This window comes from Schistocerca piceifrons, chromosome 1, assembly GCF_021461385.2.
Source record: "Schistocerca piceifrons isolate TAMUIC-IGC-003096 chromosome 1, iqSchPice1.1, whole genome shotgun sequence".
Taxonomy (NCBI): domain Eukaryota; kingdom Metazoa; phylum Arthropoda; class Insecta; order Orthoptera; family Acrididae; genus Schistocerca; species Schistocerca piceifrons.
This window is the reverse complement of record NC_060138.1, coordinates 237,916,779-237,942,062: the sequence shown is the minus strand read 5'-3', so window position 1 is coordinate 237,942,062 and position 25,284 is coordinate 237,916,779. Positions and strand designations below refer to the sequence as shown.

The following is a 25,284-nucleotide window of genomic DNA, read 5'->3' as shown; positions in this document are numbered from 1 at the left end:
TCCTTCCCTAATCCGATGAGACCGATCACCTCGTAGTTTGGTCTCTTTCCTCAAAACAACCCCATTCTTATTAAAGTGGGACGACATGTGAAACTCACTTTGTGAAATCCTCTCGTATATCCATTGTGTTCTAGTGGGAAGCTTCTAGCTTATTTGAGGCTTCAGGTTCAGAGATGATAGGCTGAATATCGTATCCTGTGCTGATCTGTATCTCATACCGACAGCGCGGCTATGACAGTCCATAGTACAGCAGCGTCGGCTCGAATATCCGCACGTATTTGTGTCGACATGACCGTAACCTGCTGCATATCATCTTTCGCAAAATTAGTAGGCAATGTGTTTGGCACAGTTAATACAAAGATACTCCTCCTTACGCTTTTAGAGTTTCTCGCATCGTAAAAGTTTCTCCTATCTACCGTCTGTGCCTCTGACGCAGCGATACACATGTTACACTCCACCGCATTCTGTCTCTAGAGTACCGATCCTGATCATCCAATACAAAAGCACTTCCTCCTGCAGCCGTGAATTCTAATTTTTCAAAGCTGAAATGCGTGAGAACAAGTTAAGTCAACTTCTAGTAATATCAACAGCAAATAACATTCACAGAATTGACAGACAAGAACAATACTACCGGAAGCGGTATTCAACGTGAACGACAAATTATCAAAAACAAAGCGCAAAATGAATAATCATAGTCGTATAAAATTAGTTAAAGTAATGCATGCACATACATATTCATTAAAAATCAAAATTGTCTGCAAGCTAGACTGGCACACGGAAGCGGAAACATACGAATACAAATGCCCCTTACACACGTGCGATTTCCGGCAGCGCTGCTGAGCAGCACGGCGGCAGCGGTCAGCGTTCCATAGAGCAAATAGATGGGACATTTACACACGCGCGGATTCGTACGCCATGCTGCAGGGGCAACCGCGCGACAATCTGTGGACGAGCGGCTGCCCGCTGCTGGCAGCGGCATTTTCACACCTGTTACCTTTCACACGTGGCGTTTCATTAGCGTAGCCGTCGTTCTCACAGCACCATGAGTTTTGATACGGAGCGTTTCATTTGTGAGGTAGAAATGCGTCCTGCTATTTGGGACTCAAGATCTGGCGAACACAGCAACAGGATTGTGAAACGCAGCGCACGGGAAGAATTGTGTAAACTGTTTATTCCAGGATTTGCAAATGAAACAACAGAGTCCAAAAACCAAAAAGGTATGTATTTAGAATTATATGTACAATATGTTACATTATTATGTACAAATATTAGAAGTCCCAACATCAAATTTTGTTCAATTGCCAACTCACTGCACCTTCTTCACTTGCAAAGAATTCAGCAAATTTATCTCTAATAACAGTGGCTTGTTCTCGGCATTAGAGCTTCGTCAACTCGATGTACTCCAACGATGTTCAGTGTGTCTTCAAATGCATACCCATATATACGACGAACTAAATTGTGTAATATGCAGCATGCTTTCATTATTCTGAGGCCAAATCAATTGAAACATTGAGTGGACGACGGAATATTCTCCATTTGTTCAAAACATGGTTCAAATGGCTCTGAGCACTATGGAACGTCCGAGGTCATCAGTCTCCTAGAACTTAGAACTACTTAAACCTAACTAACTTAAGGACATCAGACACATCCATGCGCAAGATAGGATTAGAACCTGCGACCTAGCAGTCGCGCGCTTCCAGACTGTAGCGCCTAGAACCGCTCGGCCACACCGGCCGGCTCTCCATTTGTTGCTGAGTATTCCGAATACACTCTCTATGAAACGTCTCGCTCGTAATAAACGATAATTACATATCTTTTGATGACTGGCAAATTAATTTCGCCATAGGGTCTTTGCATATATTCTGCCAAACCAAATACTTCATCAACAATGAACTTAAATGGCAGTGGCCCTCCTCCAGCACATATTGGTGCCGATATAGGAATGTTCAGTTTGTTGTCTCTTATTTTATTGAAAAGCGTACTGTTTTTAAAGATTTGTGAATCTGACCTTGTGCCATAAGATCCGACATCTATGTAAACAAAATTATTATTTGCATCACAATCTGCTAATAACACAATTGAGTAAAAGTGTTTGTAGTTAAAGTAAAGTGAGCCACTAGGCCGGGGCTTAATCAAACGCATGTGTCTACCATCTATTGCCCCTATACAATTTTGAAAATTTGCATTTATCTTGAAACCTTCTGCAATATTCAACCAGTCCTGTTCAGTAAGCATTGAAAATGTAGACTCTTTCAGAACATTCCAAATATTTTCACAACTGTCCTTTACTATGCTTGAGATGGTGGAAACTGCACATTTATATGTTTAATGTAGATCTGTGAATTTATTTGCTGATGCAAGATACCTGAAATCAGAAAGGAAATATTTTTATTTCAGCAACGCATTTGCACAGTTACAAAAGAGGTGGAAAAAGTAAGAGATTAAAAGAAAAAGAAAAAAAAAAAAAAAGATCGCGGGGGCCGTAGCACGCTGTTCAGCAGCGCTGCTGAAATTCTCCCGTGTGTAATACGCCGAATACATGAAAATTCCTTGTTAGGCTACACTTATGATGATACATCTCCCATTGTTACTAAATGCATATAATAAAAAGGGCACGTAAAAACGTTCTAAGTATATGCACTATAGAAATGATGAAACCTTCTTTAAATAATATATCTTACAAATGTCTAGACCTACTGAAATAGACGTGTCAAGCGTTGAGATTTATAATAAAATAAAATGTAAGATATTGGGGGTTATATCTCATATTTAAACCATAAAAAACTTTTACATACATGATAAATGATTCAGAAATAATTTCTGAATCTACATCGGATTCTACACCACTTTTCCATTTCGTTACAGATTAAACCATACCGAGCGTGTTGAAGCTTTTGTTGCACTGCTGGAATGGCCCTTGTTTCTTATTTCAGTACTAGCTGAGTAACCAGCGTTGCCCAGGTGTATGTATACATTCTAATCTATTAGTCCGTCTCCTCCTTCCCTTCCTCTCTGTCCATCTACTCCTTCACCCCATGTATGTCCATCTCCTACACCCTCTCTCTCCAACCATACCTCCATCCCATGCCTTACCTGTCCATCACCTCCTCCCCATTCTGTCCATCCATTTGCTCCTCTCCTCTGTCCACCTGCTCCTTTCCCCTCTATCTATATCCTCCACCTCTTCCCTTCCCTCTTTATGTTATCACACTCAGCACAAAAGGAAACTGGTGGTTCTTCCAGATCGTAGCTAAAGTGTGAACGAAATTTGGTTGAAAAACAGCTTCATAGCCTTGGCTTTGCCCGCGTACACACATATCAAATATAGTTGACATGTATTTCACAAACTCCACACACACTTGTACAGAAATTTCACCTGAATCTCAAGCGAATTCACCCTGCAGTATCATTTTCATGAAGCTCAATGTTTATGACGTCGTATCTCCTGAACCGTGTGCATGTGTACTCTGTGTGATCAAAAGTATCCGGACACCTGGCTGAAAATAACTTGCAAGTTCGTGGCGACCTCCATCGGCAATGCTGGAATTAAATATGGCATTGGCCCACCCTCAGCCTTGATGACAGCTTCCACTCTCACACGCGTACGTTTAATCAGGTGCTGGTAGGTTCACTATGGAGTTCGAAGGTTTCTTGGGCAACGGCAGCCCATTTTTCACGGAGTACTGCACTGAGGAGAGGTATCGATGTCGGTCGGTGTGGCCTGGCACGAAGTCGACGTTCCAAAACATCCCATAGGTGTACTGCAGGGTTACGGTCAGGACTCTGTGTAGGCCAGTCCATTACAGCGATGTTATTGCCGTGTAACCATTCCGCCACCCGCCGTGCATTGTGAACAGGTGCTCGATCGTGTTGAATGGTGCAATCGCCATCGCCGGCCGGGGTGGCCGAGCGGTTCTAAGCGCTACAGTCTGGAAGCGTGCAACCGCTACGGTCGCAGGTTCAAATCCTGCCTCGGGCATGGATGTGTATGATGTCCTTAGGTTAGTTAGGTTTAAGTAGTTCTAAGTTCTAGGGGACTGATGACCTCAGCAGTTAAGTCCCATAGTGCTCAGAGCCATTTTTTTGCAATCGTCATCCCCCAATTGCTCGTCAACAGTGGGAAGCAAGAAGGTGCTTAAAACATCAATGTAGTCCTGTGCTGTGATGGTGCCACGCAAAACAACTAGGGGTGCAGGCCCCTTCCATGAAAAACATTACCACACCATAAAATCACCGCCGTCTGGCAGACGACATTCACCGGTCATTCGCCATACCCACACCCTGCCATCGGATCGCCACATTGTGTACCGTGATTCGTTACTCCACACAACGTTTTTCCACTGTTCAATCTACAAATTTTTACGCTCCTTACAGGAAGCGAGGCGTCGTTTGGCATTTACCGGCGTGTTGTGTGGCTTATGAGCAGCCGCTCTACCATGAAATCCACGTCTTCTCACCTCCCGCCTAACTATCATAGTACTTGTAATCGATCCTGATGCAGTTTGGAATTACTTAGTGATGCTCTGGATAGATGTCTGCCTATTATACATTACGACCCTCTTCAACTGTCGGCGGGCTCTGTCAGTCAACAGACAAGGTCGGCCTGTACGCTTTTATGCTGTACGGGTCCCTTCACTCTCACATCGGAAACAGTGCACCTAGGGATGTACAGGAGTGTGGAAATCTCGCGTACAGACGTATGACACAAGTGACACCCAGTCACCTGCTGTCTCACCTAATATGAAAAACGTATGCTTTTATGGGTGCCGGGATACTTTTGATGACATAGTGTATGCCGGAGAAATGTGTTGTGAACAATATGGTAGTCAAGACGTGATAAATTAAAATGCCATCCATGATGCGGTAGTCTTCACGCATCTCAGTATTTGACATCATATCTCCTAAACTGTGTGTCGTAAAATAATATACTCTTGTAGGGGAATTCAGCGGCCTATATGGATATTGCCTACCAATTGTGCAGCGAGCAGACGTAGTAGCAGTGAAGTAACAAATTTAAATATCCTGCTTGATGCCTCAGTTTTCCACGCATTTAAATGTTTACGACGTCACATGTCTGTGTCACACAGGGATATAATTAGCAGATACATTCAGTGGTATATGTGATATGTGGAACCCACTGTGTCGAAAATGTGTCGTGGATACAGCTCACAGTAAAGAAGTAATAAATGAAAACGAAATACTTAATTCTGCAGTTCTGTTCCATGAACAACGAAAATGTAGTAACCGTTTAACTTACTTCCTTTCATCATTTTGTGGTAGCTGTCAGCGAGAAAAATTCCATCCAGCTTTGAAATTGTGTGTACAGTTTGTTGCAAACTGATCGGATTTTTAAAAAAAATCCATATCCAGAAAAATGGTTCAAATGGCTCTGAGCACTATGGGAATTAACATCTGAGGTCATCAGTCCCCTAGAATTTAGAACTACTTAAGCCTAACTAACCTAAGGACATCACACACATCCATGCCCGAGGCATGATTCGAACCTGCGACCATAGCGGTTGCCCGGTTCCAGACTGAAGCGCCTAGAACCGCTTGGCCACCACGGCCGGCCCATATCCAGACTCTCACGGCTTCGGCACTGGTGAACGTCGATGCCTGAGAACGAACGGTTGTGACGGTTTGTTCAGAGTTGTTTTGGTGTCTGAATAAGGCTGCAACCCTTTAGTCATCCGTGTACTGCAGCTGGACGACCTGGGCATAATAACATACGTCTACATGCGTCACATTTCTCCATCCAGCCCTTGTGTGCATCCAACTGCGGATCTTGTGTGGTCTGCGAGTGCAATAACGTTGATGACAGTAGAGCGACTTATACCAGTATACAGCTGCAGAAATGATCGACATGGCGAAGAGGATTGCAGCGAGGAAGCTGCTACAGCATTGTACGTGGAACGTTTCCCAAACAGAATAACCCACATCAATCCAACGTTCGCGGCAGTTGAGAGACGTCTCAGACAGGCCGTAAAGCACTTATGTTTTTTCTGCCAGCACTTTGTGCTTGGTACTTGTAAATACTATCAGCAGTCTATTGTTTGCTTTTATGTAGGTGCCGAGACGTGTAGCGGGTCGTCCATGCTCGACTGGAACACTACAGTTTGAAGATGACATTTTGACTGTGTTCGAAGAGAACCCATCCACCAACACTCGGCAGGTGGCATAGGTGGTGTACAGGGATAAAAGCGTCGTGTCGCGTGTTAACCATGAACACCGGCCCCATCAGTACTATTTGTAGATAGTCCAGACATTACGGGAGGAGGACTATCCAATCAGTGTGGTTTATAAGGTTGTCTATCCCAACCACAATTCCCGAGCTTGGTGCTGTTCACGGATGAACGCGCGTTTACTAGAGATAGCATGTTAACCTTGCACAACACGCCTGTTTGAGTGGACGAAAACCAGTATGTGCAAGTGATTCAAAGATACCAACACAGGTGGGTGCTAACAGGTAGATAGGGTTATCCAGGTACCGCTGGCGATCTGCCCTCATGGCATCAATCCTCCAAGTATGCCCTCCTATTTCCAGACTTCACAGAAACTGCCCTGCATGGCTTGCTGGACTGGCACTCCTGGAAGAAATTATGTCGCAGAGAAATTGCTTAGCCATAGTATATTATACTATTATGAGGTTTATTTACAATATGCTATTTCAGCATGGTGTGTAAGAAACATTCTGTGGAGTTAGTAGAGGAGGAGACACGAACAAGCAGAACTGCAGCTTCTACTAGTATTAGTAAAATGGATTACAAACGCATTTTCTTTCGGGCGCCAGAGAAACCTGAATGAAAACAAAGACATTATTTTGTAAAATGACTAAATAGTGAATGACTACTAATTTCTTCACACATTTGACCACGCCAAACTGAGAAGTAAATGCTGACACTCATTGTAAATATGATCAGTTTCTGCGCTCTTGTAATGCTAGTTGGAACGCGCTCGATCCTAGGTTCTATTACCAGTGTTGGAATTCCGTCAAAATTTTGTCCCCGTTTCCTGCTTAGTTCGGAGGGAACACAGTCCGCTCATAGAACACTTCAGGAATACCCACCTGTTTGTAAGCGAAGTGTATGCCTAAAAAATTAATTCTGATGTGCACTGCTTCTGTAAAGCCTATGTACATTGTGCTGATCGCTCTTGGAATTAGTATTCTTTGAGGGTCCCAAACCAATAAGATATATTGTAACAGCTCGGTAAAGAGTTAATTGATCATTTACAGAAGCTGGTATGGAACAAACTAACAACACATTCGTTCATTCTACGTTTTCTTACAGTTCTTTCTGACAACCAGCTTATAACGTACACTATAACGTCTCTAGAAGTGCTCAGAACCATCAGTACACGTGCGACAATATTGGAGTCGTAGAACCTCAGCGACCTTCCTCGACAAAGTGTCGCTATCTATGTAGAGGATACAACAAATTGGGTATAAAACCACTGGAAGTATTAAAGGTTTTATATCTGCTGTTTCGACCGAATACGGAGGTCATGGGATACATTGGTCCACGAAAAGCAAAAAGTAACTCTTTTATAGTGTGTGTGTGTGTGTGTGTGTGTGTGTGTGTGTGTGTGTGTGTGTGTGTGTGTGCGTGCGTGTGTGTGTGTGTGTGTGTGAGAGAGAGAGAGAGAGAGAGAGAGAGAGAGAGAGAGAGAGAGAGAGAGAGAGAAGGTTTCTTAATGCGACTGTCTTGTCATCACTCACAGTAAAACGAAAAGTGACTGCTAGCTAAACGCATGTCCAGGAAGCGCTCTGCAGTGGAAACTATGTAATCGAAACATTCGTGTTACACCTGCTATTACGGAACGTGTTGTAAACCAGATGGCACCATGGAGGGTGTTCAATAGTTCAAGGAGCGCATAATGTGGGAGACTGATATATAAGATGTAATATGATACCGAGAGTGTGTTTTTGGGCCGGAGCATACCATACAACGTATATACCACATGAAGGGAGAAAAGCAGTATCCAAAGTGTCATCTTCCAGTAATGCGCTGCGTATTAAGTCACCGAACACTTACCCAGAAATTTTGAGATTTATATCATATTTAGGCGAATAGGTTTAGGGTCTCCGTTGCTTCTGACAGTCAACCTCATTCTTGTTCAGAGACTGCCTTATCCAATCTTGTACTCTGTCTCCAATGGTCACAACAGCACGTTGTACCCAATGTTCCTCCATACGAAATATCAGGTATTACAGACCGTATTGTGGTCATTAGTGAATTCTACTAGTACGGCCTATGAGTAAATTTCGGGCGATCATGTCACTCCAATGATGAAAACATCATTCGCAGCAGAGGGCGGTATAATCTAAACTAATAATGCGCTATCAGAGCTAGAACCATGCTACATTTACAAGATTTCAGGATGTATAAATGCATCGCGAATAAAATAACTGCCGCCAATATTACGGTTCCGACTTGATAATAACAACTGAAGAAATTTATTCCAATAATTGTATCCAGGAGAAAATTGTTTCCAGGGTAACTAGGTGCATAGCAGTTAATAGTGGTATTAGAAAAAGTGATTCTTTGAGCGCACTACTTTTTAATATAGTGATGGACGAGGTGATTGAGAAGGTATTGTCTGGTAATGGTTGTAGAATAGGGGATGAAGAAATAAAAATTATATGATATGCTGACTATCCAGTTCTGCTGGCAAATAGCTGAGATAATATACAGAAACTTTTATACATATTTAAGATAGTAAATATGGTCAGATTCACTCAAAAAACCAAAAGTATGACTACATCTCTGGAGCCACTTAGATGCAAACTGGAAGTGGGTCGAAAAATTATTCAACAGGTAATGATCTTCGTATTGCATTGTCCAGCAGTGGAAATGTCGAAACGGAATTTTAGAAAACAAGTGGCAAAAGGAAATAAAGTGGCAGAATCTTTAGGAGATACTATTTGGAAAAAAAAGCATATAGGGAAAAAATGCAAAAACAGGAATGAACAAATCAATAGTGAAACCATTTATGACATACACAGTCTAGACAAGATCGTTAACGTCAAAAACAAAAATACTTCTGGAAATCACGCAAATGAAAATTCTGCGAAGAATTACAGGAATGACGCTGCGAGATAGAGAGAGAAGCGAAAGCGCTAGAAAAGGACGTAAAGCGAACTCCGTTAATCAGGGAGCACATAAGAGGAAGAACGACTGGAACGAACACACAGACAGGATGAATGAAGGAAGATTGTGAGAATATTAACAAAGAAATTACCAGCTGGTAACATAAATATTAGCCGTCCAAGGAAAGATGGCGCGACAACCTCAGGGTAGACTAAGGGTTACTGAAGGAAAAGGGCTTTTGCCTAGGAAGAAATGAAGAAGAGTAGAACATCTCGTCGGTGGTTGCATTAGCGTTCCTCTGGCACTACTGCAACGTTCTCTGATGTCCATTTATATATGAACTGAGGAAGAAGACTCCAGTAACGACTTAATTTCAGAAATACACACGTATACTAAAAGAGTAACTGACACAGTATCTAAGGACACTTACAGATGTTCGATGTGGGCTCAATTCGAGACAGAGCAGATTTCTATCCGATTCTGAATTTCCTGGCAGACCAGTTCCAGTGTACCTCGAACAACGTAATTAATCACGCCGAGTATCTGACGTTACGTTCTGCGGAAATGGGGGTGCCACAACGAGAACGGCACATCATTCGACCGAGTATGACCAATCCAGCGCTGTGGAAGATGTTCGTTGAGGGGACTACGTACAAAGTTATGTCAATGTGGTGAGGCTCCATCCTGTAGCAAAACGAAGTGAACTGAGATATCAACCAGAGAGAAAGTATATCGGGATGGATCACATGTGCAAAGGTAGATTCTGAGAAGAAGAAAGGGCCAGACTCTGTGGTAGTTTGTGGTGCAGAATACATTAAATTTCAGAGAATCACGTTCATGTTCCAAAGAGGCATGCACGTTTTCTGTACCCCATCTTCTCAAATCCCGCTTGTTCACTTTGCTACTTAAGTGAAAGGCGGGTTCGTTGTAGAACACAAGTCTGTCTTCGAAACCTCCACCTCCATCTATGCTTGAAAATCAATAAATCAGTTTTGGTTTATCCGCTGGTTTTAGCGCACGCAACCCTTAAATTCTGTAAGCCTTGAATTAGAGATACTTTCACAATATTTTGTGGGACTTTTTTTATAGATCGAATAAATTAATTCTACCATTTCATCCTGAACCAATGGCCATCCCGTGGTTTTCTTGTTGCGTGTACATCCTGTCTAGTCGAAGTGCTTTGCCCATTTAGCATTATTGTGACAGTGTGGTGCCACTTTACCAAACTTTGTCCGAAAATGTCTTTCAACAACGATTGATGATGATGTTTTGCCGAATTCTATGACATAATACGCCTTTTCTATCGCTCACATGCCGCCATTTTGAATACTAAAGCGAACTATGAACAACATCGGTGGGTTTCCACTATTTCATTGTTACCAACCTTAGCTCTGAGAGCTAAACTTGCATTCTGTACGTGTGATGATGAAGTCCTGTACTCCGTGACGGAGCGTAGGGGAACGGTGCGGGAGACCCGCACCGCTGTACTAGGCAAGGTCCTAGTGGAGGTGGTTTGCCATTGCCTTCCTCTGACCGTAATGGGGATGAATGATGATGATGAAGACTACATAACAACACCCAGTCATCTCGAGGCAGGAAAAATCCCTGACCCCGCCTGGAATCGAACCCGGGACCCCGTGCTTGGGAAGCGAGAACGCTACCGCGAGACCACGAGCAGCGCACTTCTGTATGTGTATTACTAAAATAAAGTAATATTTCTAAAATAAAGTAATTACAGTAGTTACAGGAATACTTTCGTTCCATTGCCTACATTTTGAGTCATCATGTACTTCAGTAAGTCCACTCTACTGGGCCTGATATTACGTCATAATATAATATTCATTAATTATTCATATGATTGATCTCATTTGCGGCTGGTCCCGGCGGAGGTTCGAGTCCTCCCTCGGGCATGGGTGTGTGTGTTTGTCCTTAGGATAATTTAGGTTAAGTAGTGTGTAAGCTTAGGGACTGACGACATTTGCAGTTAAGTCCTATAAGATTTTACGCACATCTGAACTTTTTGACCTCATTTGTCGGAAGTCTTCCGCCCCTTCCAGAATTGTGACGTAATATTAACCCACTAGCGGGATTACGACGAAATTGTACGACAGTAGACCCATAAGAAGCAATTGCAACCGCGTCCGAAACATCGGTGGCAGGTGCTTTTTGTTGCAACATGATGCGACCGTGCACTGACAAAACTTTTATGACAGCTGACTCTCTCTCCACGAAAGTGGCACACTTATATCCTAGTTTTGTTTAGTGAACAACATGGAGTCTACAGTCATAAGATTTGAATATCAGTAACAACTATCGCTTTTATTAAAATAAGAAGAAGAAAACAGTTAAGAGACCACTGTGCTGCAAAACAGTGTAATGTTATGAAATTCCATTGAATATCACTAATTACGTCCAACTACTTTCTTAGGGATTCACGATGATTCGGATTCTAAAAATGGTCAACGACAGTATCTACCTTTGTGCGTGTGAATATCGAGCAAACAGCATTTTGGTATTGTGACATTGTAAGAAAAAATTGCGAACAGATGATCCGCCACTCTCTTCGTAGAAGAAATTGCAGCATTATTACGAATCACGCCAGATTATGTTGCACTGGGAGATATTGGGCAGAAGCATTCCCGACCGCCTGCGTTCAGGGCCCGCGTCGAGGCGCTCCTCCGAGGCTGAATTAGTGGCGCAGCACGCGCCATTAGCGCGACACCGAGCAGCCCGCAGCCCGCAGGCTGTGGCGAGTGCCGCCTGATCCCCGCCTCCGTGATACTGGCACTGATCCGGCAGGCGGCTGCCGCAAATCGCTAGCAGCAGCCTCGGCACACCCTCAGGCTCACACAGCACTCCTCACCACCCCTGCGTGTGCTCTCAGTCGTTGCAACAGCCTTCAGCTCACAAGGCTGCAAAGACTACGTCGTGTTCAGTGTACAGTAAATTGGCTGGTTCAAATGGCTCTGAGCACTATGGGACTTAACTTCTGAGGTCATCAGTCCCCTAGAACGTAGAACTACTTAAACCTAGCTAACTTAAGAACATCACAAACGTCCGTGCCCGAGACAGGATTCGAACCTGCGACCGTAGCGGTCACGCGGTTCCAGACTGTAGCGCCTAGAACCCATCGGCTACGGTAAATTAGGCTGGTGCATAAGCTCCTGGCGTTTTTACTTTGCATGTTGGTATTCCGGTTACTATGAGGCTGTTTATCGATTGTCATTTACATTTATAGTTCACTGTTGCTGTTTGAGTCAATCTACACTGCTGGCCACCGTAAATGCAACACCCTGAAGGAAGCATCCGAATCAAGTGAAATTTACACCATGGGTTTGCAGCGATGAGATATGCAACTGATTAGAATTTCAGCGCAGACGCACATCACGCGCGCCTGTGGCGCCACCTCATAGCGCCATTTGAGGCTTGGCGATTTCGGCGAGTGTACGTTCGGCATGTGTGTTTAACTTGTGGTTGTTTCACAAGACGATCAGTTATGCCTCGTAAACAAAAGCGAACATCTTTTGATCAAGTATCCAAGTTCGACAGAGGAAGGATAGTGGCTTACCGAGATTGTGGATTATCATACAGAGAAATCGCTAGTCGTGTTGGACGAAACCAAACAACTGTAATGCAGATATGTGACCGTTGGATGCAGGAGGGTACGACGGACCGACGTGGTCGATCGCATTCACCTCGGTGCACCACTGCACGTGCTGATAGGCAAATTGTGCGCATGGCAGTGACGGATCGCTCAGTGACATCCCGAACCATAGCACAGCACACTGCGTCTGTAACGCATCATCCAGTGCCTGCGCGTACCATTCGACGCTGTTTACAGCAGAGTGGTCTGTCTGCAAGACGTCCATTGCTTCGTCTGCCATTGACGCAGAACCACAGACGTCTCCGTCGCCAATGGTGTGATGACAGACGGATGTGGACGGCAGAATGGAATGACGTTGTCTTTACTGACGAGGCACGCTTCTGTCTGCAGCACCACGATGGTCGGATTCGAGTGTGGAGACACCGTGGAGAGAGGATGCTGGACAGCTGCATTATGCACCGCCACACTGGTCTTGCACCGGGTATTATGGTATGGGGCGGTATTGGATATTACTCTCGCACGCCTCTAGTACGCATTGCCGGTACTTTAAATAGCCGGCGCTACATATCCGAGGTGCTGGAGCCAGTTGTCCTTCCTTACCTTCAGGGCTCGGTCACAGCCATATTTCAACAGGATAATCTGCGACCACACATGGCACGCATTGTCCAAAGGTTCGTCGCCAATAACCAGATTGAATTGCTTCCCTGGCCGGCTCGCTCTCCGGATCTTTCGCCGATAGAAAACATGTGCTCCATGGTTGCTCAACGAGTGACTCAGATTACATCCCCAGCTGCCACACCAGATGATCTTTGGCAACGTGTGGAAGCCGCTTGGGCTGCTGTACCCCAGGAACACATCCAACGTCTCTTTGACTCAATGCCGAGACGTGTGGCAGCGGTGATCTCCAACAATGGCGGCTACTCTGGCTACTGATTCTGGCAGGAACCACATGTCACAGACGTCTGTAAACGTAATCATTTGATACTTGGTCAACATGTTATCTACAAAATAAATCTTGTTGTGCTACCTCTTGTCTTTCTTGGTGTTGCATTTACGGTGGCCAGCAGTGTATTATCACTTTGTCATCTGAAGATAGTGAGTGAATCTGTGGACGCTAGAAAATGGAGTATCAAGTGGAGAAATCGGAACATTTCCGACAGATATTTCCGTTTCAGATCGGTAGATGGGTGACAGCAGAGGAGGGAGCCTGAAACATTTGCGCCGTGTATGACGGTAATTCCATTGGACAGAGCACGGTAAGAAAATGGTTCTCTTTGCCCGCGAAAGGCAAAGGTCCCGAGTTCGAGTCTCGGTCGGGCACACAGTTTTAATCTGCCAGGAAGTTTCATATCAGCGCACACTCCGCTGCAGAGTGAAAATCTCATTCTGGAAATGGTTCTCTTGTTTTAAGGAGGGTCGTTTTGGCATTAGTGACCCTCCACGTTGAGAAAGACATTTGGAGTTTGATGAAGATTTGTCAAGCGCCTCAATCCACAATGATCCACATCATTTCACTCGATAACTGGCAGAAAAAAGTGTTCAAATGTGTGTTAAATCTTATGGGACTTGACTGCTAAGGTCATCAGTCCCTAAGCTTACACACTACTTAACCTAAATTGTGCTAAGGACAAATGCACATACCCATGCCCGAGGGAGGACTCGAACCTCCGCCGGGATCAGCCGGATAATCCCGGGCGGCTAACTAGCAGACGTGATGAATTCTGTTCATTCCACCCTCGTCCGACATTTACATGCAATAAGGAAGGTTCAAAAAAAGGGTGCGTGGTTACCGCAGGCTCTAATCCAAAATCGCTAAATCGCCAATTGGCTCGTGAACAACACCGACCATTCTTATACTGTACCGTCACTGGTGACGATAAATTATGTCTTGATGCTAACGTAATGAACAGAAAGGAATGGCTGAGGCCAAACAAAACAGCAACTCCCTGGAAAATACCTGCGCTCATCCACAAAAGATAGTGTTACGCATCTGGCGGAACAACGACAGGGTGGTGTACTACAGGTTCTTCCCCGAGATCTAACCATCACTGCTGATTTTTTTTTTTTTCCAACAATTGAGCAGCTCAACAACAACGACCACAAAGACTTTGTGAAGTGATGTTACATGGCAATAAACCCGCCCGCATTCTGATGCACTGACAAAAAACACCACACTTGCCTTTAGAGGTCATTCCGCACCCACTTACCCACCTTATTCACCTAATCTAGTGGCCTCAGATTTTCCCCTTCTCCGCTCTCTATCGAATAACCTTCAGGAACTTCCTTTCTGGATCAAAACGAGCTCCGAACATGGCTCGACAAGTCCTTCACCGCAAAACATATAATTTCTACATTCCCGAAAACGGAACCCTACTCGAACGTTGGCAAACTATTCTAAAGAGTCAAGAAGAATATATTATTAATGACCCAAGTCCGTTATGTATAACAGTTGTCTTTATTAAACTACAAACTTACGCTCCAATGTAACAACTTCCAGTGTGGCTTCTGCTATTTTTGTCATTGTGGTGTGAAACATGAGCAGCACGTCGCTTTAGAAGTGTTACACAACAAATTACGGGAAATTCCAACAAAAAATATTATATTTGACTGAAACGAGCCTAATATGCACAATGGTAAATAAATTAGTTGCAGGAGACATCACGGTGATAGTGTAGCACAGACTCTCTTATTGATAGCAGCCCCAATCTCGCAAAGAAAAGTGTCCACAGGCGTCTTCACTCATTCATTGATGATGACATACCATCGTTCCCAAATTTCGAGTGTGTTAATGGATACATTTCACGTGCTGTTACAGAGAATGCGAAGCTGCTTCTGCAGAAGTAAGACAACGCGATTTAGCGAGAAAACTGATGTGCGACAGGGTGTCTGACTGTTAAACTTTGCCTGCAGACCTGCGAACACTGATGCTGTTATCTTGAGAGAAAGATGGAGTGCCACAGCATACTCATCATGAAGATGTACAAGAAAGTGTAACACTTCCTCATAGAGAACAAAGGAATAGACGCAGTGGTTCATGGTCACAGTAAAATGAATGGAGTAGCTGTGCCATATTCGTGATATGGAAAACATACTCAAAATATTATGGAAAGACCCCTGCCTAACATTTTTGCCACAACGCTCAATCTAACATCTTACTGGCCAATCGTGCTCTCGAAGCCTTATGATACATGACTGTTCTGATCACAATTTCCATGGATCATACACCAACTCCATTAAATTAATAAATCCAGCTACTCTAAATTAATTTCGATCAAGAACTGGGAATATGTGTACTGATAAAATTAGCATCGTTGATTTCCACATCCAACCACTAAAATTCCAAGCTGATTTCTTCTTCTGGAAGATTATTTAAATGAGTAGTTGAGAGTCATATCGAATGTATGTTGAACAAAACTTCGCAGAACAGAGACAGGATGGCCAGTGTCGCGCCGTTAGTCCTTAGTACCTACAGGTCCTTTTCAGATAGGAATTCGGTGGGCCTTTTGTATTGGGCGTGAGGAGACGCACGATGTACGTGTGCCATCATCACTTTCTTGGTTGGCAATAGTGCGTGCATCTTAAGCGAAGAGAGTCTACTGAGTAATGAAGAACTTTTTTCCACAAGATAACAGGGACAGTGAGCGCAAAACTGTAAAGACCTAAGCCCTGCAGGAGTTCAGCATTCTGGGAAACGCTAGGCAGGGAACAGCTTAGTGACAAAGTCAATGAGATGGAATGAGAAGTTGTCACCTGCACATTCGTGAGCTTGAAAGCGTAGCATCAGCTAAGAGCAACCACCATACGTTAATATAAATAAATTCTGGAGTGGGAGAAAGCAGTCACCTGTGTGTACATGGAGGAGGCCATATAGGGTGGAACATGAAATAAGACAGACAGGGCGGATTTCTGAGTCCAAACATTAAAAACGCCCACTATTTGTTAATCATTTTAAAACTGACCATGGAAGGGAGATGCTGCCTTATTAGAATATATCTGACTGGTCGAAACTATGAAGAACCACTGTCATTGGTGATCACAATCATGCAAAAAAAAAAATGGTTCAAATGGCTCTGAGCTTTATGGGACTTAACTACTTTGGTCATCAGTCCCCTAGAACATAGAACTACTTAAACCTAACTAACCTAAGGACTTCATACACATCCATTCCTGAGGCAGGATTCGAACCTGCGACCGAAGCAGTCGCGCAGTTCCAGACTGTAGAATCATGCAAAAGCTCACATGCACTAAGTAAGAGTAAAAATTCGTTTTTACTGACAGCGCTATGTACAAGACTTCACCTGGCAAAATTAATACAGGAGACAGAGGATCATTCCGCGCTCCGATGGGGAGCAGCCTTCGTTGCTGGACAGACAACTTTGCAGACACCACAGTAATGACTCGTGGGCACTGGCAACACCAAGTATGGTGTGCAACAGCAGAGTTCGCAAATAGAATTTTAGGTTGCACGCAAAGATATCAGGTTTATTCTATGACTTTCACCTTTTTAATTCAGGTACACTTACTTGTAACTGCAAGCTCAACTTACTCTCAATCAGGGCAATAGGTGCTTGCATGATTCCCTCGATTGTGCTGCCCTGCTTTCCTAACTGACAATCGGCAATCACTCTGTGGATTGGGCGAACTTAGTTGCCCTCCAAAATACGTGCTATTTCTAACTTGTTGACTCCAGATCCTTTATCCAATATTTGTCGAGATGTTAATATTTTAGTTCAATTGTAACATGTGTTGACACTTCATGAACGTAATTGTTCTTTGTTATTTGCTCACACTGTGATTAACTTGACATCTCTAGGGAGCTGCAATAAATAAGGCTTAATGGTGACCACTTTTTTTTCATGGTTTGACGAATTGCGTATCTGTATCATACACCCGTGGTCTTGGGGTAGTGTCTTTGATTCATGGTCAAAATGTCTTCGGCCTGGGTTTGAATCCCGCCGCTGCTTACATTTTGATTAATAATAAGCATTGGCGGCCGAAGACTTCTGGCATAAGAAGTCTCCCTCATTCTGCCAACGGCCTTGTCAAAGAGGGTGGAGGAGCGCACAGAGGTTCAGGGCACTCTCTTGTCCGAGGGGTGGAAATCTACACCTAAAGGCAGAAGAATCAAAGTTCAATGGCATGAGGATGCAGAAGGCAATAGAAGCCACTGCATTAGAAACACGTAACATGTATCCACAGGACATGTGGCCTGTAACTGAAGAAGTGTCATGATGATTTCTCCTTTAGAAAAAGATTCCGGAATGGTCCCCCATTCGAATCTCCAGGAGGGGACTGCCAAGGGGGAGGTTACCACGATGGAAATGTGGAATAATCAGCGAAATAATAACGTTATACGAGTCGGGGCATCGAATGTCATTAGCTATAACGTGGTAGGGAAAAGAGAAAATCTGAAAAGGGAAATGCAAAGGCTCAATCTACACTCCTGGAAATGGAAAAAAGAACACATTGACACCGGTGTGTCAGACCCACCATACTTGCTCCGGACACTGCGAGAGGGCTGTACAAGCAATGATCACACGCACGGCACAGCGGACACACCAGGAACCGCGGTGTTGGCCGTCGAATGGCGCTAGCTGCGCAGCATTTGTGCACCGCCGCCGTCAGTGTCAGCCAGTTTGCCGTGGCATACAGAGCTCCATCGCAGTCTTTAACACTGGTAGCATGCCGCGATAGCGTGGACGTGAACCGTATGTGCAGTTGACGGACTTTGAGCGAGGGCGTATAGTGGGCATGCGGGAGGCCGGGTGGACGTACCGCCGAATTGCTCAACACGTGGGGTGTGAGGTCTCCACAGTACATCGATGTTGTCGCCAGTGGTCGGCGGAAGGTGCACGTGCCCGTCGACCTGGGACCGGACCGCAGCGACGCACGGATGCACGCCAAGACCGTAGGATCCTACGCAGTGCCGTAGGGGACCGCACCGCCACTTCCCAGCAAATTAGGGACACTGTTGCTCCTGGGGTATCGGCGAGGACCATTCGCAACCGTCTCCACGAAGCTGGGCTACGGTCCCGCACACCGTTAGGCCGTCATCCGCTCACGCCCCAACATCGAGCAGCCCGCCTCCAGTGGTGTCGCGACAGGCGTGAATGGAGGGACGAATGGGGACGTGTCGTCTTCAGCGATGAGAGTCGCTTCTGCCTTGGTGCCAATGATGGTCGCATGCGTGTTTGGCGCCGTGCAGGTGAGCGCCACAATCAGGACTGCATACGACCGAGGCACACAGGGCCAACACCCGGCATCATGGTGTGGGGAGCGATCTCCTACACTGGCCGTACACCACTGGTGATCGTCGAGGGGACACTGAATAGTGCACGGTACATCCAAACCGTCATCGAACCCATCGTTCTACCATTCCTAGACCGGCAAGGGAACATGCTGTTCCAACAGGACAATGCACGTCCGCATGTATCCCGTGCCACCCAACGTGCTCTAGAAGGTGTAAGTCAACTGCCCTGGCCAGCACGATCTCCGGATCTGTCCCCCATTGAGCATGTTTGGGACTGGATGAAGCGTCGTCTCACGCGGTCTGCACGTCCAGCACGAACGCTGGTCCAACTGAGGCGCCAGGTGGAAATAGCATGGCAAGCCGTTCCGCAGGACTACATCCAGCATCTCTACGATCGTCTCCATGGGAGAATAGCAGCCTGCATTGCTGCGAATGGTGGATATACACTGTACTAGTGCCGACATTGTGCATGCTCTGTTGCCTGTGTCTATGTCCCTGTGGTTCTGTCAGTGTGATCATGTGATGTATCTGACCCCAGGAATGTGTCAATAAAGTTTCCCCTTCCTGGGACAATGAATTCACGGTGTTCTTATTTCAATTTCCAGGAGTGTAGATATAGTAGGGGTCAGTAAAGTGAAGTGGAAAGAAGACAAGCATTTCTGGTCAGATGAGTATAGTGTAATATCAACAGCAGCAGAAAATGGTATAAGGGAAGTAGGATTCGTTATGAATAGAAGGTAGGGCAGAGAGTGTGTTACTCTGAACAGTTGAGTGATAGGGTTATTCTTATCACAATCGACAGCGAACCAACACCAACAACGATAGTTCAGGTATGCATGCCGACGTCACAAGCTAAGAATGAAATGATAGAGAAAGTGTATGAGGATCTTGAAAGGGTAATAGAGTATGTAAAGGGGTATGAAAATCTAATATTCATGGGGGGCTGGAATGCAGTTCTAGGGGAAGGAATAGAAGAAAATGTTACAGGATAATATGCACTAGGGACAAGGAATGAGAGAGGAGAAAGATTAATTGAATTCGGTAATAAAATTCAGCTAGTAATAGCGAATACTCTGTTCAAGAATCACAAGAGGAGGAAGTGTACTTGGAACAGGCAAGATGATACGGGAAGATTTCAGTTAGATTACATTACAGTCAGTCAGTGGTTCCGAAATCAGATATTGGATTTTAAGGCGTACCCAGGAGCAGATATAAGATCACAATATAGTAATGATGAAGAGTAGGCTGAGGTTTAAGACATTAATCGGGAGGAATCATTATGCAAAGAAGTGGGATACGGAAGTACTAAGAAATGATGAGATACGCTTGAAGATCTCTAAGGCTATAGATATAGCTCAGTAGGCAGTACATTTGAAGAGTAATGGACGCCCCTAAAAAGGGCGATAACAGAAGTGGGCAAGGAAAACATCGGTACAAAAAAGAAACCATGGGTAACACAAGAAATCCTACAATTGATCGATGAAAGGAGGAAGTACAAACAAGTGCCGGGAAACTCAGGAATACATAAATACAACTCGCTGAGGAATAAAATAAACAGGAATTACAGGGAAGCTAAGCGAAATAGATACAAGAAAATTGTAAAGAAATCTAAAAACAAATGATTGACGGTAGGACCGACTCACCATACAGGAAACTCGAAACAACCTTCGATGACATTAAAATCAAGGGTGATAACATTGTGTGTGCAACGGGAATACCACTGTTAAATCAAGAGGAGCGAGCGGATAGGTGGAAAGAATACATTGAAAGCCTTTATGAGGGCGAAGATTTATCTGATATATTACAAGAAGAAACAGGAGTCGATTTAGAAGAGATAGGGGACCCAGGATTAGAATCAGCATTTAAAAGACCTTTGGAGGACTCAAGATCAAATAAGGCAGAAGGGGTAGATAACATTCCATCAGAATTTTTAAAATCGCTGGGGGAAGTGGCAACAAAACGACTACTCACGTTGGTGTGTAGAATGTATGAGTCTGGCGACATACGATCTGACTTTCGAAAAAGCATCATCCACACAGTTCCGAAGACGGCAAGAGCTGACAAGTGCTAAAATTGTCACACAATCACAAGAAAGACGGAGGTAATTAGAAGTAGTAGAAATGAGAACAGCGAGAAACTTATCAGGATAGATGGTCACGGAGTAGATGAAGTTAAGTAATTCTGCTACCAAGGCAGTAAAATAACCAGTAACGGACGGAGTAAGGACATCAAAACCAGACTATCAACGGCAAAAGTAGGATTCCTGGCCAAGAGAAGTCTACTAACATCAAATATCACCCATAATTTGAGGAAGAAATTTCTGAGAACATATGACTGGAGTACACCATTGTATGGTAGTGAAACATGGTCTCTGGAAAAACAGGAACAGAAGAAGATCGAAGAATTTGAGATGTGGTGCTACAGACGATTGTTGGAAATTAGGCTGAGTGATAAGGTAAGGAATGAGGAGGTTCTGTGTAGAATTGGAGAGGAAAGGAATATGTCGGAAACACTGAGGAGGAGAAGGGACAGGACGATAGGACATCTGTTAAGACATAGAGAAAGACTCCTATGGTACTAGTGGGAGTTGTAGAAGGCAAAAACTGTAGACAGAGATTGGAATTCACACAGCAAATAATAGAGGACTTGCAAGTGCTACTCTGAATTGAAGAGATTAGCACAGGAGAAGAATTCGTGGTGGGCCGCATCAAACCAGTCAGAAGACTGATGTCCCAAAAAAAAATCATCTTAGTGAACTTCAACATCCTTGTTTGTTAGAGCCATCCCTGGTTACTTACCATACTTCAGTTCACTGAGTTATAGCTGTACTGGAATACATGTGATCCTGTGGGTAGCGATCTGTTTATTGGTAAGGGCACCCAATGTAGGCCATTCTGACAGTCACAGGGATATGTCGATTGCTTAGTCCTAACAACACATTTGCGTGATTTGAAAAGGGCAGAATCGCGACTCCTCGGACCTCATTACACGACTCCAGTTAGCTATTGCCTGTAGTCTGCCATATTCTGTTAGTAAGAGGGTGAATGGCCTTATCACATTTCTCATGCTCTCTGAGAGTTGCTTTCCATTAGAACGTTCTAAACCGGGTACTAGCAGAAAAAGACAGCCCAGGTGGCTAACCAGTGGGATAAGGATATCATATAGAACAAAGCGGGAATTACGAGTATATCACAATGTTATAAATAGTCACAATCAAGCTACAGTAGCTCATTACAAACAGTACTGAAGGTACTTAAAATGTTATTAGGATGGATAGAAGTATGTGGCATGCAAATAGAATACCTAATTCACAGGATTAAACTAAAACCATATCGTCAGTTGTGAAGGAAATGTCTGGCCTGCAGCTCAAGGTAATTGATACAAAGTCAGTTCGTAGTAACAATATTTCTGTTACTGATAAATCAGGTATATGTACAGTATTTAACAATCATTTTCTGAGCACTGCTGATGAATTAAATAAAAATTTAGTTCCTACAGGGAACTGCCTTTCGGTGACTGAAATACTCCTCTGTGATGCAGACATGGGAGAGATTGAGTCAATAATTAAATCACTCTCATGGATATGTTGAAGTGCCTAGCAGAGTATTAAATTACTGTGCTGCATATGTTAGCTCTGTATTTAACTATATTTTTAATTTTTCCTTTAGGGATGGTCAGTTTCCCGAAGGGTTAAAGTACTCAGCAGTAAAGGCGCTTCATAAAAAGGGAGGAAGGGATAGTGTGGACAATTTTAGACGTATTTCTATGCCATCATTAATTGCTAAAGTTGTTTAAAAGGCTGTGTATGTAAGGATAATTGATCTTCTTTTTTCACACGATTTGCTATCAAATATACAGTTCGGCCTTAGAAGTCGTTTAACAATTGAAAATATTATATTCTCTTTTCTCTGTGACGTACATGATAGGTTAAACAAGAGGTTTCCAACGCTAGACACATTTCTTGATTGCCGGCCGAAGTGGCCAGGCGGTTCTAAGCGCTACAGTCTGGAACCGCGCGACCGCTACGGTCGCAGGTTCGAATGCTGCCTCGGGCATGGATGTGTGTGATGTCCTTAGGTTAGTTAGGTTTATGTAGTTCTAAGTTCTAGGGAACTGATGACCTTAGAAGTTAAGTCTCATAGTGATCAGAGCCATTTGAACCATTTCTTGATTTAACTAAGGCGTTTGATTGTGTTGATCACGAAATATTGCTCCAGAGGGTGGACTGTTACAGGATACGGGGAGTACCTCCCAACTGGTTCAGCTCTTACATTAGCAACAGCAAAATGTCATTATTCACAATGTTGAGAATGGCTGTAATGTGGGGTCTGAGTGGGGTACAGTCAAGTGGGGGGTGCCCCAGGGATCAGTGCTGGGGATACTCTTTTTCGTTATCTATATAAATGATATAACCTCTTGTATGACGTGTAACTCTATAATATTTCTGTTTGCTGATAACACTAGCTTGGTAGTAAAGGATGTTGTGTGCAACATCATGCATAAATACAAAAGTACTGTCGAGTGGTGACAGTAGTTGCAGGAGCTGCCCGGCGTAGATATACATGAGGTATTTATCGGCTAACTCGTAGTCGTTAATCCACCTTGCTGTGTTCCACTGTTAACACAAAACTGACTCTTCTGGGAAAAACAAACCCGAGCAGTACTGAATGCAAACTTGAGGGTTGAAGAGTAAAGTGGACAAAACTGTTGTCAACACTAAGTGTCGTCTGTGAATGAAACTACACTCATGCTCATTAATTAAGGATAATGGTCATACATGGTGAAACAACGCTTTGGTGGGCGGTTGTCTGGTTTAAATCACCTCGTAGTGTGACCACGCGGTACATTTGATCTGCGGTCGTCCCACAGTGGCCTTGACAGCAGTCCACATTCGCAGAGGTTTACTGGTACATGTCAGAGTACGGTGCAGCGAGTAAGTGTGCATACGTTTTTAGGCGCGCTAATGGTGACTGTGTGTTGAAAATGACCCAGAATGAGATTTTCACTCTGCAGCGGAGTGTGCACTGATGTGAAACTTCCTGGCAGATTAAAACTGTGTGCCGGACCGAGACTCGAACTCGGGACCTTTGCCTTTCGCGGGCAAGTGCTCTGCCAACTGAGCTACCCAAGTACGACTCACGCCCCGTCCTCACAGCTTTACTTCTGCCAGTACCTCGAGGTACTGGCAGAAGTCAAGCTGTGAGGACGGGGCGTGAAAGGCAAAGGTCCCGAGTTCGAGTCTCGGTCCGCCACACAGTTTTAATCTGCCAGGACGTTTCACATATTGATGACGGTATGAGAGGTAGAGTACTAGGGCGACTAGAGGCAGGTCGTAGCACGCGCCCTCCTTGTGCCACAAAGTGTGATCTCAAGCTTATGGCAACGATTCCAGCAGACAGGAAACGTGTCCAGGCGCTACAGTACGAGTCGTCCACAGTGTAATACACCACATGAAGACCGATAACTCACCATCAGTGCCCGCAGACGGCCACGGAGTACTGCAAGTAGCCTTTCTCGGGACCTCACCGCAGCCACTGGAACAGTTGTCTCCAGACACACAATCTATAGACGACTGAACAGATATGGTTTATTCACCCGGAGACCTGCAAGGTGCATTCCACTGACCTCTGGTCACAGGAAAACCCGTAAAGCCTGGTGTCAAGAACACAGTACATGGTCATTGCAACAGTGGTCCCAGGTTATGTTCACGGACGAGTCCAGGTATAGCCTGAACAGTGATTCTCACCGGGTTTTCATCTGACGTGAACCAGGAACCAGATACCATCCCCTTAATGTCCTTGAAACGGACCTGTGTGGAGGTCGTGGTTTGATGGTATGGGGTGGGATTGTGATTGGTGCACATACATCCCTGCATGTCTTTGACAGAGGAACTGTAACATGTCAGGTGTATCGTGACGTAATTTTGCACCAGTATGTCTGCCTTTTCAGGGGTGCAGTGAGTCCCACCTTCCTCCAGATGGATGTTAACGCACGGCCCCACCGAGCTGCCATCGTGGACGAGTACCTTGAAACAGAAGATATCAGGCGAATGGAGTGGCCTGCCTGTTCTGCAGACATAAATCCCATCGAGCACGTCTGGGATGCTCTCGGTCGACGTATTCCTGCACGTCTTCAAACCCCTACAACACTTCAGGAGCTCCAACAGGCACTGGTTCAAGAATGGGAGGCTATAACCCAGCAGATGCTCGACCATCTGGTCCAAAGTATGCCAACTCGTTGTGCGGCCTGTGTACGTGTGGATGGTGATCATATCCCATGTTGATGTCGGGGTACATGCGCAGGAAACAGTGGTGTTTTGTAGCGCATGTGTTTCGGGGCGG

General features: G+C 44.6%; 1 protein-coding gene across 1 annotated transcript in view; it reads left to right on the top strand.

Moving 5' to 3' along the window:
* LOC124804472 (prolactin-releasing peptide receptor-like) overlaps nt 1–25,284 on the top strand; it is a 535,930-nt gene that overhangs the window by 457,820 nt on the left and 52,826 nt on the right. The window lies entirely within an intron of this gene.